The sequence below is a fragment of the Tamandua tetradactyla genome, chromosome 13, assembly GCF_023851605.1.
Source record: "Tamandua tetradactyla isolate mTamTet1 chromosome 13, mTamTet1.pri, whole genome shotgun sequence".
In the NCBI taxonomy this organism is placed as follows: Eukaryota; Metazoa; Chordata; class Mammalia; order Pilosa; family Myrmecophagidae; genus Tamandua; species Tamandua tetradactyla.
The window spans coordinates 1117071-1132245 of record NC_135339.1 but is presented as its reverse complement, the minus strand read 5'-3'; the positions used below and the strand labels follow the sequence as shown (position 1 = coordinate 1132245).

General features: G+C 42.1%; 1 non-coding gene and 1 pseudogene across 1 annotated transcript; one reads left to right on the top strand and one right to left on the bottom strand.

Annotated features, from left to right (window-relative positions):
• Positions 1-2243: 2243 nt before the first annotated feature.
• On the top strand, positions 2244-2350 carry LOC143654732 (U6 spliceosomal RNA). The gene has a single exon (XR_013161923.1). It is a non-coding gene; the product is annotated as a U6 spliceosomal RNA (small nuclear RNA).
• A 4452-nt stretch (positions 2351-6802) lies between these two features.
• On the bottom strand, positions 6803-8272 carry LOC143654599 (WW domain binding protein 1-like pseudogene; annotated as a pseudogene).
• Between the last annotated feature and the right edge of the window lie 6903 nt (positions 8273-15175).

Sequence of the window (15175 nt, the reverse complement as noted above, 5' to 3'; positions counted from 1 at the left end):
TACTATGGCAAAAGGCTATTGGTCTTCTTAGGGGAAGGCTTGGAGGAAGCTTAACAGTATAAATTTGTGGCAGTGTAACAGGTCTTTCCCCAAAGTGTCCTGACCTCCCCCTCATTCAAGGGACCCTGTCTGTAAACTGCTTCAAACCTGGAAATTGATTAAAAGTCTGTGACTCTCTGCTTTTGTAATTCAAGTTAGACTTCTGTTCACTTGACCTAGAAATCTGTTGCTTATACAGCTCAAACAAGAATTTAGTAGACTGCCCATCTATTGTACTTCTAGGTGCCCCATGATCTACTAGCCAATGCCACAAGTCTCTGTGAGTCAGATGATTTTGATGTCTGCTTTGAGTCTGTTGTCCATTATGGTAGCCATGTCCACTTTGTCTTAGCAATTAAGTGCTGCTGCTTGGCTTTGGCTAACTCAGGATCTGATCATCCACATTGTGTTTGAAACTTCCAGCTAAGTGACAGCAATTCCCACGATAATATCTGACTTACAGAGAAGGGCAACTACAGAGATCTTCAGGTATTATGGAGCTAGTCTCACAAATTTATTTCTCTCAGTTCTTTTAAAAAGTGCATCTTCCAGACATTCCTGGGGTGTATGAGCAGGGTTTCCATGATAAATTTGCTCTAACATTCCAATGTCTCTAAGCCATTGGGTCCCCTCATCTACATTATACCAGGGCAGTTCTAGCACTTCAACCTCAGGTAATGGCCACCCTTTGACCCATATTTCAGTCTACCATCCAAACCAAATGTTATTGCCTTTTCTAACCCCTCAAGCTATAGCATTGAATGCATAATCTCTGCTTAGTGGGCCCATATCAATAAATTCAACCTGATGCAGCTTTATATTCCTTCCACCACTATCCCATACCCTTAATATCTATGGCCATATATAGTCCCCTGATTTCTACTTATATAAATTGGAATACTCATGCAGTTCTTTTGGAGTATAACATATCTCCTCATGGGTGGCACTTTGAGGAGTGACTCACTTTGAGTTACTTTTTGGGGCCTGCTGGAACTTTAGTTTAGTTATAGGTCTGGAAGTAATGAGGGGTGGTAGGGATGGGTCATGAAAAGAATTAGAGGAATCTTACAAGCCAACTGCTTCAGGGTATATGTTTGCAGTTTCATCTGGTGAAACAGGATTAATCACTCTAGGGTTAATCCTTAGAGGTGGAGGTTGGGTGGCCAACTCCTCAGAGCAGGCTGGAATTGTTATAGTTATGCCTTCAGGGCAGAATGTTACATGGTTATCTAGAAAAGAATCAGATCTATCTAGGGTTTCAACCTCACCACCACCATTATTATCAATCTATATGTCACCGTCCCATTTTTCAGGGTCCCATTCCTTTCCAATCAATGCCCTCACTTTAATAGCAGACACCATGCTAGATTGAAATCTCAGTTTATGTCATAAAGTTACTACTCTAACAATGAGACTCTGAGTCTGATTTTCAGAGCTTTCAAGTCTGCAGCTACAGGAAATAAAATTTTCCTTGAGGGCACTCACAGAAACATTTACATTTGTCATATGGTATGTGTAAGATTCTCATTTGAAGTCTTTAGCTCATCCCTTTCCCTCACCAATGCATATCAAACAACAACCAGCTAACATCCCTATACCTCCTATTTCCTATAACAAAACTCTGTAAAGATGTCAAAAACCTCATCCCCCAGAGGTTGGCTTCATATAAGTGAAGCATTAGAAGAATCTAATGGTGATATTTTGACTACGTCTTTTGCCAGCTCACCCCATGGATTGGCAGTGTCATTCTAATTATCAGAAAGAGTCCTTAGTGCCTTTGAGTCCAATCAGAGTAGAAACCAATCATAAAACTTATTATTAAGATTCTGTGTTGTTTTTTTTTAACATGGGCAGGCACCGGGAATTGAACCCGGGTCCTCTGGCATCACAGGCAAGCATTCCTGCCTGCTGAGCCACCGTGGCCTGCCCTAAGATTCTGTTTTTTAAGAACCACCCCACTCTCAGCTCCAAACTGTATTAGTTAGGGTTTTCTGGAGAAACAGAATCTATAGAAGATATATGTAAATATAAAATTAATAAAAGTGTCTCATGTAACAGGAGATGTAGAGTCCACAGTCTGTATGTAGGGCAGGTCATAAGCTGACAGCTCAGAAGTTCCTCAATGAACTCTTGGGACAGGCTGACTGGCTGAAGCTGGAAGAGTGACTGTTTCATCTGGATCCTCCTTAAATACCTTTCAGGGCGTGCTTGCTTCGGCATCACATATACTAAAATTGGAATGATACAGAGAAGATTAGCATGGCCCCTGCGCAAGGATGACACGCAAATTCGTGAAGCATTCCATATTAAAAAAAAAAAAACCTTCAAGGACTGTGCAAAGGTGTCTCAGTGGTAGAATTCTTGCCCAAAATTCCCAAGACCTGGGGTCAATTCCTGGAGTCTGCACGTGCCAAAAAAAAAAAGCCCTCTGGTGATTATATAAAGCATCATTCATTTCAGCAGACACTCCCCAGTGCCAGTTTGAAAGGATTATATACCCTAGGAAAGCCATATTTTAATCCTAAGTGATTTTGTGCAAGCAACCATTTCTCTTAATCTCTATTCAGTACAATAAATTAGAAGCTTGATTGGGTTATCTCCTTGGAGATGTGGCTCAATCAATTGTTAATATTAAACTCAATTAGATGGAGATATTTCTCCACCCATAATAGGTGGGAGTTGATTAGTTTACTAGAATCCTATAAAAGAGAATGATGGGAGATTCTGAGGGAGCAGAGAATGGTGCAGAATCATGAAGCAGAGAGTCCACCAACCAGAAACTTTTGGAGATGAAGAAGGAAAACATCTCCCATGGAACTTCATCAAACAAGAAGTCAGAAGAGGAAGCTAGCAGACTTTGCCATGTGCCCTTCCCACTGAGAGAGAAACCCTGAACATCATAGGACTTCTTGAACCAGGGCACCTTTCCTGGATACCTTAGACTGAATATTTCTATAGACTTGTTTTAATTGGGAAATGTTCTTGGCTTTAGGACTATAAACTAACAACTTATTAAATTCGCCGTTTTAAAAGTTGTTCCATTTTTGGTATATTGCCTTCTAGCAGCTAGCAAACTAGAACACTCCCCTTAGCTTATTATGAATGAATCAGCTGTGGATGCATCCAACATGATCATGATTTAAGTCCATGAAATGTCCTCATAGCAATAGAAAGGTCAGAGCTTGCCCAACCAGACAACTGGGTACCACCACCTGGCCAAGGTGATACATGAACCTGACCATGACAGATATTTAGCATGGGAATCTCCTCAAATAACTATACTGTTCAACATTTCCACACTCATAGGTATTTGTCATATCACCACTCCATTTTGAGCTTCAAAATCTGTATTTTTCATGGTTCCCAGACAAACAGAAATGACAAGATGTGCAGTTTGTGTGTTTTATTTATATATTTATGTATGATGGATGCCTATGTAAATATTATGAGATTTATCCTAAAGTTCACTCACATGGCTGTTGGGTTTGAGAAGCCTGAATTCCATAGGGAAAGCCCTATGTTTGAAACTGAAAAGAAGGTTTTGCAGAAATCCCCTGGAAAGGCTGGCTGGCTGAAGTATAGATAAAAATTCTTCATTTTGACTGCTGAGATCCTCAGATCTCCTTTCATTATTTTGGGGGCTGGTTTTTATTTGGGCTTCTCACAGTTGTTAGAGCCACTCTGAGACAGCCCAGAAAAGTCTGATCAGCTGAGTTTTACTGCTTAAAATACACATATTCACAATAGTTGGCAAATGGTGATGTACCACACACAGGAATGTGTTAGCATTTGCAAATACTCTGATGGTAGTGCCAAACCCTCAACCATCACCTTCCTTCTCATTCACCTCAACACCAGACTCAGTCAAGTCTCCCTGGTCCCTGATTCTCCCATCAGTTTCTATATCCCCACCTCTCTCATCAAGCAGGGTAACCTCCAGCTGCAGAGGCCAGACTATGACCACTTGGATCAAGTCTGCTTCCAACAGTTGCATTTTCTTGCAGAAAATCTAGGAGTTAGCACACAGGGCAGTTTCCTTCTCTGTCTGGGGGAGGAAACTTGAGAGAGTCAGAGTTCATCCATTGGATCAGTTTACTGAAGGATTCATTTTGGTTAAACTCATGTTCATTTGAGATACTTTAGTGAGTGCTCAGGATTAAGTAAGAAAGAAAAAGGTAGAATGCAAGCCATCTGCAGACTATGATGTGCTCACTCCACTCTGGCCACACGCCAGCTTGCAGGTTGGACCTCATCATATGGAGGTAAGCCCACGGTACCTGCCAAATCCTGGCAATTCTGGGCAGGGCTCACATCTGGATAACAGCTAGTCCAAGCTTGTCACTGAAGATCCGATCACACTTTGGTTTGAAATTTCACCATCTACTTCTGCCCCAAGTGGCTGGGGAATCAACAGGGTCTGGTGCTGAGGACAGGAGCAGCTGAGGGAGGCAGACATGTTCACAGCATATTTCCATTTACAGGGACCAGAACACAGGCCTCTGAGTGTCCATGGAGAAGTGTGCAAATTGCAGTGATGGATAAGAGTGAAACCTCTACTTAGAGCACAGGAACTCTGGCAAACATAAGGGACTAGCATTGACAGTGCTGCTGAATACCCAAGAACACAGTCATTTATTTATTCAGTAAACAGTGAATGCATAAAATAAATTACCTTTAGAGGGCCATATTTGCTCAAACATTATGGCTAGCATGAGTAGAATGGATGCTTCAAAGTATGTTCAAGGAAAACAGGGCTTGGGACTCACACACAATGGACATATTATCCAAAAAGTTATTGTTTTCAGGATTCATTTCGTTCAACATGGATTTTGATTTTGTGGACTCTAAACACAGATATATGTTCACCTCACAACCTTTGATTTGTCTATTTTTGTATATAAGTATATTTTTCCTCTCTTACTGTAACATCAATGTCTAGTCTGAATATTGTTTTGCAAGACTGGGGGAAGAACTGAACTCTTCATATCAACAAAGCTTGGATAGGGAACGTTATTTTCAGCCACTTTCTTTTTCCATTCAGATTATTTCTATCAAAACTCAACTAGTTATCTGAAGCCAGAGTACAGAGATGAAGATCCGGGGTGCTTCAGGATCCGGAAATGAATTATAGCATTTTTTAAAAAGGAGGGGAAGAACAGGGAAATGGCAGTAAAACTGCAGATAACAGAGTTATTTCATCCAAGCGGTCAGTTTAAGAAAACAATAAAATTTATTCAAAATCAAAGAGAAAATACTGTGTGACAGCCACTCCATGGGGCTACCCTTTCTTGTAATCCATAGCCTCTTCTGTCAGTTTGTTCACATTAAACAGTGAGGCATGAAGACTGGAAATCTATGTGCTTGGGACCAAGGATGGTGCCAGGCACTTGTGGACCCAGACAAAAGGGAGGAGATGCAGAAGCTTCTCCATCCAGCATTGTGCTTCAGGGTCTCCTTCTCACCCCCAGAAGTTCCATAGATAGCCCACACCCCTAAGACTTCATACAAAATATCTCCTCTGGCTCAATGGCAGCAAGGCTTTTTGAAGGCCAGCCTGGGAAAGAGCCTCAATCTCCCTTTTTCCAGAACAAAATTCTTGCCTGCCCACTGGTAAGGCTCTTGTTTTTTCAGCTCGCTTTTGTTATATTTGTCTTTAAAAGAAAAAGCCAGAAAAGGCACTGTATAATCCTCCACACCAGAGGCAGTCATCAGCCAGACAGAGCCTGCTGAGAAGAGGCTCCTTAAGGATGCACAGCAGTGCATCATTTTTGTCACCTGGAATTTGGGAGACCAACAAGCCCCCTGCAAACCTACCATATAGCTTCCCACCAGCTCTCAATGTCCCCGAGGATTAATCCAGTTCCAGCTCTGTTGACACTGGCAAGGGTGATAATCCCTGGGCCTCTGTGGCTTCCCTCTTCACGTAAAGCTGAGATCTATGCCTTGCCCCTACCAAGGTTCAGCAAGGTTTTCTCCAACTAAAATCAGAGAAAAATTCCACTCCATAACCAAGAACCATTTAAGGACAGTCCCAGTCCATTTCTTGGCATCTTTTAAAATGCACATTTCTCTGACTCAAGCAGGTAGCTGAGATATGATAAGGAGAGACAAGAGATAGGCTTGGGGTGTGAGGAATAAGTCACAGAACCAACTTGTCAGCCCTCCGCAACTGGGATGGTTAGATTCTGGTGTCAATTGACCAGTGGTGATGCCCAGTTGTCTGGTCAGGAAAGCACTGGCCTGGTCATTGCTGCAAGGATATTTCATGGATAGTTGATAAACTTGAAGGGAGGTGTATTATATAATCAGCCAGTTGATTGCATCTGTGGCTGATTACATCTGTGATACAGTAAGGCATGTCTCCCACAAACGATATAATCCAATCAATTGAAGACTTTAAAGGAAGAAGATAGACTTTCATTGCTTCTTCAGCCAGTGAGACTTTCCTGTGGAGTTTGTCCAGATTCTTCATCAGAGCTGCCAACTTCACAGCCTGTAAAAGATTTTGAACTCTTCCATTCCCATGGTTGCATGAGACCTTTATAAATCTCATATTTACAGATATCTCTTGTTAGTTATGTTTTTCTGGAGAACTCTGACTGATATAACAACACTGTGATTTTGTGCAGGTAGAGGCATCCACACCCCAAGCTGTACCTGGAAATTTAGGAAAATACAGGAGGGAAAAAAATGATGTGGTTGTACCACTTTCTCTGAAAGTCATTTAATGCTTCCTTCATGGCCCTCCCCTCCCCTGACTGCTTCACCGAGTTCTCGAGTGCAGGCAGGGCCTGCATTTACTCTGGGAGTTTGGAGAATCCTGCCCATTGATGGTGCTCACAAGCAGACAGGCAGGTGGTTGTGGTGGGTGGAGGTGCCCAGACTCTCTGGCCTGCTTCTGGAAGGGCTGGAAGAGCACTTCTTCTCATCCCCAGGGGAGATGGCACATGGTAGCTGTTGCAGAAGTCCAAGGGCCCATCCAGAGACTCCTCAATGAGTGTGCTGAATTCTTTGAAGTTGTCATCATGGTAATATCAGTTGCACATACACACATTTCAATGCTCAAGTTCTCCAGGAAGTGGTGATGTCTGCAAGGAGTCTTGTCTTTGCTGTCAGGTAAGGTGCTTCCATGCTCAGAGCTGTAATCTTTCAGCAACTCTTGCTTACATTCTGGATCTTTGTCCAGAAAGGACCCTGGGTCCAGTTCCGCAGGTCAGCCATGGAGCCACCGGGCTCCATTCCTGGGGCTTTGGTGGTTGCTTGGTCAGCTGGCATGTCAGAAGGCTCAGGGTCAGTAATAATACCTGGGGTCTCATTCTTCTGCTGGATCCAGACAAGGGGCTGCTTTATGCTTTCTGGGAGCCCCTGCTGGGATGGACACCCAGGGTTCTGCCTCCTGGAGGACCACACTGCAGTAATGGAAGGCACTGTGTTGGGGAGATATTGAAGGTCTGTTCACCATTTCCTCATAAGGAGGTAGTAGATTTAGGTTTGGCAAATATCTGAAATAAAATGGTAGCGTTGAGCACTTGTGGGCTTCCTGATAGACAATCAGATTGATTTCACATTGCTGCGGCTGTGCCTCAAGACAGTGCTTCGTTCAGTGGTGGTGGCAGACGCTGCCGCAGCTCGGGAAGAAGATGGCCTACAGCCAGAAGTACCAAAGTTCACAGTAGTAGTTACAGTGCTGAGACTGTTCACAGCAATGTCCTGTGTCACATATGCTGTTTTGATTGTTAGTACTCATGCAGGTTTGCTTATCCTGTGGGGGTTCAGCTGTGACTAACAAAGGACTGGGAAGTGCCTGGAGGAGCAGTGGTCATGCCACCCAGGAACCTTCTCTCCACCCTTCCCTTTCTCTGCCACAGTGCTGGCACCACCCTCCTTCCCTTCCTCCCTGTCTTTTTCCTTCTTCCCTCTTTTCCTGTTGCACTAGCAGCTCCAGATCTCTTTTTAAGTCATTTCTGGTTGTTTCGGGAGATGTCTTTCCTTACTGATTTGTTGAATGTAGGTATAATCAACCATGGATGCAATCAAATGACTAATGATATAAATCCACGAATTACCCTCACAGTAACGTTCAGGACAGTGCTTGTGGAGCAAACAAATGGGCACCATATCTTAGCCCAATTGACACATGAAATTAGCCGTGACACTTTTCAAGTTATTGCAGGAAAAAACTTTACCAAATGATTTGCATAACATGGGCTCCCATGTTTTCAGCTTCTAACATTCTCGTTGCCCATTACCTGGCCACTAAGCCAGTATCACCTAATTTAAGGGTTTTCATGTGACAGTGTCCCACAGTTAGGACGCCGTAAAACTGGTGTTGTGAAAGCAACCTTCAAATATACATGGCTCAAATAAATTGATATTTATTTTTCACTTTTGTAAACGCTAAACTGAGCATTTCTGGTGAGTGAGAGGCTTTGTTCCAACAGGTAATTGCTCCAGGTCCTTTGGGGCTCTTTGTTTTACTAGTCTCCAATCTGTGCTACCCAAGAAACCTCTCATCTGTATTAAGCTTGTGGGCTACAAAAGAACATGATGATTATGTATATGAAGTTTTGTGGGCCAGGTCTGGAAGTGGTTCCTCTTATTCTGCTCATGTTTCATTGACCAGAAATATGTTACACCGCCACAACTTAGGTCAAGTTGGGTGAGGAAATACAGGTTATCTGTATTTCTGCGCCCAGAAAGAAGGAAATATTTGGTGAACATCCAGTCTCTACAATGCTTTGTGACCTTAAGCAATTGACTTGACCTCTCTTGCCTCATTCTTTTCATCTACAGATAATTATAGTGATATCTTCAATTTATTGTGAGTTTTAAATGAACTAATATGTGTAAAGTGCTCAGGTGAGTATGTGGCATGCAGTAGTAATTATTAAGTATATGCTTAAAAGAAGTTCAGTATGTCTCTTTATCTAAAATGTAGAAATGTGGGAAGCTGTTGCTGAACCTGGCACTTCTTTTGCAAGCCTCCCTCACTACAGGAGGGGCCACATAGGTAGTTCTGTTGTGACCACAGGTGGTTCAGAAGCATGTATGGCATCATCACCTCCTCTTTCCCCATCTGCTGGCTTATTGAAGATCAATGCTACTCTTTTGGAAATCATTTGTTGAAGACAGCACAGACACAAAAGAGAATCTAGCCTTTGATTCAGTTCTTCAAAAAGGACTGCCTGATCAAGAACTATATATTAAGATTGTTGTGTAAGCAAAGATATATACCATTTTAATGTAAGACATAGAACTGTTGGGATTTTTATTTTACAGTAACTAACATTTTTCTAACTACTCCAACAGCTGTCCTCACTCTGTGTGACATGGTAAGCTTCTTATTCTGATGGGGAACAATTGCTTTTCACTCCATCCTGCCTTGTCAGCCTGTCTTATCACTGTGCTCAGGCCCCCTACTTCTCCCCAGTTTTGCCCTCAAGGTGAACTTATAACCCATGTGAATTAAGGTCTTCTTTTTTTTAGCTGGCAGAACTCCTTTTAGTATTTCTTGTAGGGCCATTCTCTTGTTGATAAATTCTTTCAGGACTTCTTTGCCTGTGAAAATTTTAATTTCTTCCTCAATTTTGAAGGACAATTTGGCTGGGTGAAGGATTCTTGGCTGGAGGTCTTTCTCTTTCAGTATCTTGAATATATCATACCACTGCCTTCTCAGCTCCAGGGTGCTAGTTGAGTAGTCTGAACACAGTCTTGTTCAATTTCCCTTGTATGTAGTAGATTGCTTTTCTCTTGCCACTTTCAGGATTTTCTGCTTCTCTTCAATATTTGACAGATTGATTAGTATGTGCCTTGGGGAAGGCCTATTTGGATTTATATCCTCAACTACTCTACCTGGCCCTTTACCCCTCTGCTCTCCTCCTGGGACACCAGTGATTTTTACATTTGTGTCCTTTGTTTTGTCTATCATTTCCCTGAGATTCAATTCAACATTTTCCATCTTTTTTGCCATTTGCTGTTTTGAGTCTTTGAAGTCATTTATCCTGTCCTCTGTATCACTTATCCTTTCTTCTGTCTCTTCAAATCTATTGCTGTGTGCATCTAGCATGTTCTTTATTTGGTCAACAGAGTCTTTAATCTCTGAAAGAATAAATAGAAAATCTCCATTTTCTATTTATTCTTTCAAATTCCTCTTTATGCTTTTCTATTGTTTTCTTGATCCGCTTTAAGTCATTTGCTATCCCACTTATTTTATTAATTAGAGTTGTATGAACATCTTTGATGAGTTGTTTCAATGTCTGTGTCTCCTCTGGTGTTTTAATTTGATCATTAGGCAGGGCTATATCTGTGTGCATTGTAATATGCTTAGAGATCTTCTGCTGCCTTTGTGGCATGTAAATAACTTGATTGACTTACTTTGGGAGTTGATTTCTTTCAGTCGTCTAAGGCCCTGTGCTTGTGGGATGGCTGTACAGCAGGGAGAACAGTATGGGTGGGAGTTCTCAGTGCGGTGATTTGTTTCAAGGCATGTATAGGCACAGGTTGAGGATGTTATGCTGATGCTTGTGAACATGTGTGCTCAGCAGCCAGGGAGGATGTAGCTGCATGGGTGCACTGGACTGGGGGCATAACCTTGGTGTGCACTGGTCTAAGGCAGGGGTCCTTTATGCACATGTGTAGAGCTGTGGCAGCAGTTCAGCAGTATGTCTTCATTAACTGGGAGCAGAGGTAACCTAGCTGTGCAGGTCAGCAATTTTTCAGAGTTGGGAAGTGTGGCTGGGGGCCGTGCACATGCGTGGTTCTAGGTCTACTGTGTACTGACATTCCCAGAGCTCAATGACATGATTGGGGGCCTGTGCACATGCATGGGTCTATGAGTGCCATATACTGATGTGCTGAGCTTGAGGGGTGTGAGGTGAGGCTGTGCAACACTATGGGCAGGTGGGCAGGGATAGCGTGGGTATGGAGGTTAGTGCCCACAGCTTTTATCCACTGGCAATTGCCTGCAGGGAACAAGAAGGGGAGGCAATGCTCAGGAGGGGTGCAGAAGAGGTGGGTTGGGCTGCACTTAGGGTTGGGGAATGGGCCAGTTATGTGCACTGGGGGCTGATGAGGTGGGGGCACCTCGAGTGTGGGGAAAGGGAGCTGGTGATGGGGTTCTGGTGTGTGGGGTGTGGGATGAATCACTGGTCATGGGGCTGTATTGGTGAGGTTAGCACACCCAAGGAACATGGCCTGGCTTACTTGTTAGTCCCTGGCTCCTGTCTGTGCACTCCCATGGGCTCCATATCTCCACAACAGGCTCCAGCTTTCTGCCTCTTAGTTCCTCAGCCTCTGCAACCAGGGATGCCCTATGTAGTGCAGAAGGTTCTCCCAGGTTAGCTGCATTTCTGAATTACCACCTCAATTGCCCTCCTGTCCTTTCTCTAATTTTTCCATGGAGCAGGGCTGATCTTGAGCTACTTTATTTAGCCATCTTTCAGGAATAAATTTTTGAGGCATACAACATTGTGATTGAACCTATGGAACATTTTGTTATGCACAATAAGCCAGAAACAAAGAGCAAATATTGTATGGTCTCATTTAGAAAATATTTGTAAGAAAATGAGCTTAGATTATTAGCTCTTATAGCAGTCAAATTAGTCCAGAGTGGTAATTTTTATTTCTGGAGTTTGAAAAGATGTTTTATATATCTATAACTTGATAATTAGGAATAGGAACAAAGCCAATCAGATTGAAATTAAGTTAATTCAAGACAGAGGGATTAAGGAAGATACTGTTTGCATTATAGAACCTCATCTGCTCTTTGAGACCAAGGCAAGAAGAGATTTTTTTTTTCTGTTAAGAACCTAAATTTTTTGTTGCACATAATCTAACTCAACTTCAATGGATATATCATTTAAACAATCCAAACACAGCTAGCTCAGAATAAGAATGAGGACCTTTAAACTTGTATAGCTTAATAAATGCTTGGATAAATCCCAGAGAATATTAAGCAAATCATAAAAAAATTCCCTTGAGGGATGGAAGAAAAAATATGAAACTATTAGATTTTACCACCAGGAAAACCTCTGATACAATGCCAAATATTAGGGACATCTAAATCAATAGGCTAAGCCCTTGATCTTGAGGCTTGCTCTTGTGAAGCTTATATATATAGTCGAGAAGATTAGCTTCCCTAGAGGTAAGGTAAGCCTAAGAGTTCGTTCCACAATACCTCTTTTTTTTTTTTTGCTTAGATGTGGCCTCTCTCTCTCTAAGGTCAGCTCTGCAAGTGAAATCATTGTCATTCTCCTACATGGGGCATGACATCCAGGGTGAAAGTTTCCCTGGTGGCATGGGAGATGACTCTCAGGGATGGGCCTGACCCTGTCACTGCAGGATCAACGATGCCATCTTGAACAAAAGCGGAAAAGAAGTGTAACAAATAAGGTATCTGTGCCTAAGAGAGGTCAAATACAGCTGCGAAGCTACTTTGGAGATCACTCTTATGCAAGCTTCAGTTATATATTGCTACCTATCACAGCTTGTCAACTCCCAACCAAAACCATTACTATTAATCCTAAAGAAAACCTAAGGCATTATATAAGATTCTACAAAGTTCCCATGAACTAGGGTAACTTTCCAGAAACCTACAACCTCCCAATAGATTCCCTGGGCCAGATAAGTCCTAAAATGCAAAGGGACCAGGCCTTCCACACCTAAACTAGTTCCATCCCCCTGTACAATATTATTGACAGCCCCTTCCAGCATGAAAAATTTAGAATGGGCATAGCACAAATGCCCCTAAAGAGTGGGAGAAAGATCAAAGTGATGATGGAGTTATACAAAGAAGGTAGGGTTTAGCAAATGAGTACGATTGCTGAATCATAAGAATGATATTTCTTTTAGTCTCCAGGAACTTAGATCAGCTATATGTAAAAAACCTAAAATTGTGGAATTGTAACTCATACCAATGTCTGAAATTTGTTCTACAGCTGATGTTTCTATAGTGCTTTGAAATTTATTGTTTTTGTATACATATTAGTTTTCATGAAAAAGAAAAAAGTCAATTGTGGTGGTAAATACACAGCTGGATGATGATGATGATATTGTGCCTCCTTGATCGTACACTTTGGATGAATATATAAATTTTCTGCAGCATTTTATTCTGGGCCATAGTGTGTGAATATATAAAATATCGCAATGAAAATCTTAAAACATTAAAGATATTTAAAATAATGCCATGTGCCCTGACTACAATTTATGACGTGTTATATAGTCTCTAGGTGCAAACCGCTCCTGAAAATAGGCCCCCCCGGTATAGAGCCAGACGGCAAGAGGAGGAGGAATGGAAATGTCAGTAGGATGAATGTCAGGGTGGTGAATAGAGAGTCTGAATATTGCGCAGGTCTGAGTCATGATATCATTTCTGCTAATCAGTCAAGGACTTGGGCATGGAATTGCAAGTGATGACCGAGTGTCGAAGATGACTTCCTGCAGAGGAGCTATGGCATCCTCCCTCCCTTGGCCTCAGATACAGACATTTAGGAGACTGAGAGCTTGGAGTGTGGTCTAGCTTGCTAGCTGCCAGAATGCAATGTACCAGGCATGGAATGACTTTTTAAAAAGGAATTTAATAAGTTGCTAGTTTAAAGTTCTAAGGCTGAGAAAATGTTCCAATTAAAGCAAGTCTGTAAAAATGTCCAAATTAAGGCACCAACAAGAGGTTACCTTCACTCAAAAAAGGTCGATGAAGTTCAGGGTTTCTCTCTCAACTGGAAAGGCACATGGTGAATCTGGCAATATCTTCTAGCATCCTCTCCAGGCCTCTTGCTTCATGAAGCTCTCCCAGGGGTATTCTCCTTCATCTCCAAACGTCACTGCCTGGCAGACTCTGTAGTTCTTGTGTCTCTGCTGCTCTCTTCATTCTCACAACTATGTCATTCTCAAGCCTTTTCCAAAGTGCTTCCTCTTTTTAAAGGATTCCAGTAAAGTAATCAAGACCCACCTGGAATGGGTGGAGTCACAGCTCCCTCCAATCCAAGTTAATACCCACAGTTCTGTGAGTCACATCTCCATGGAGATCATCCAATCAAATTATTGCAAACTATATTGTTGAATAAGGATTAGAAGAAATGGTTGCTCCCATTAGAATGATTAGAATTAAAACATGGCTTTTCTAGGGTATATAAATCTTTTAAAACCAGCACGGAGTGTCTCTATCTGGAGGCAAATGGGACAGATGTACAAGGTACAGGGGAAGTCTTCAATAGTGGGAGGACTATTTATTTCCAAATGCAGTAGTAAATCCATCCCTTCTTGATGAGACAATACTTTGGTTATGGGTCAATTCACCCTCATAATGAGCTTCTCTAGCTTCTGAGGTCAGTTGTCCTCTGAATGAATGAGCCCCTCTGCTGAAAAGTATTTCACTAGGTTTAGGTTCAGGAAGCCATCAACTTAAGACAGGGACATCATGATTCCTTCAACAGAGGAACATGCAACAGAACCAGTGAACAAGTGCCTTCAGCTGGACAAGGTCTTTACTAGCCTGTTATCAAATGCAAGGGTGTGGCCCAGGATAAAGTGCTGCAGAAAATTTAATAAGGAGAAATCTCTTTCCTCAATGAGTCATGACTTGAAAAATTCACAGTAGTTCAGATCCGTGTTTGTCAGTGATTGTGGAAATTTAACTATTGGGAGTTTCCTGAGGAATGCAATATATATATCTCCATAGTTGGGTAGAGATATCTCTTGCTCTATCAAATCTGGGATGCATCCAAAACTATTCATGCCACAGATCAGGTAGCTTCTACACTCAGTTCTGGGCAACCTGTTCCCACAAACTGATGCCTCAAGGCACAAGACCCTACCTGAAACAGCCAAACATGCATGAAATCAAAGGGCTACAAATACTCACCTTCTCCTGGAGTCAGAAAATGGATTGCATGACATTTAGGCCCTTTGACAATCTCAATTCTACACTGAGACACCAAATACATATCCTCCCAGCAGGTAGTTGGGTTCAGTGTTGCCACATGATCCTGCAATCTAGTTAATAGGTATGTAATCCAAAGAGTTGAAAACAGGGAAAGGAATAGACATTTGCACACTGGTGTTTATGGTGGCATTGTTCACAACTGTCAATAGATGAAGGTGGCCCAAGTATACATCAACTGATGAGTGAGAGGGTGAA